This window comes from Penaeus monodon, chromosome 23 (assembly GCF_015228065.2).
Source record: "Penaeus monodon isolate SGIC_2016 chromosome 23, NSTDA_Pmon_1, whole genome shotgun sequence".
Taxonomy (NCBI): domain Eukaryota; kingdom Metazoa; phylum Arthropoda; class Malacostraca; order Decapoda; family Penaeidae; genus Penaeus; species Penaeus monodon.
This window is the reverse complement of record NC_051408.1, coordinates 28,776,870-28,777,129: the sequence shown is the minus strand read 5'-3', so window position 1 is coordinate 28,777,129 and position 260 is coordinate 28,776,870.

Genomic DNA, 260 nt, shown 5'->3' with positions numbered 1-260 from the left:
CATTTCACTCTCACAATTATTCACATAGTGTTCTATTGTTACAATCAGCATCGTTATATTCTACAGGAACTTTAACTTGCCATTGTTATTATCTTTTCTTTTTGGTTTTTATCATCGTGATTGCAATAGTATGATTATCATCATTACTAATACATGTGTTACTTTAATCCTTCATTACCAATCGGGTGGTGGCAGCCAGCGATGGCCAAGAACCAAACACACGCATTGATATGACTCCCTAAGACTGCTTTCACACCACT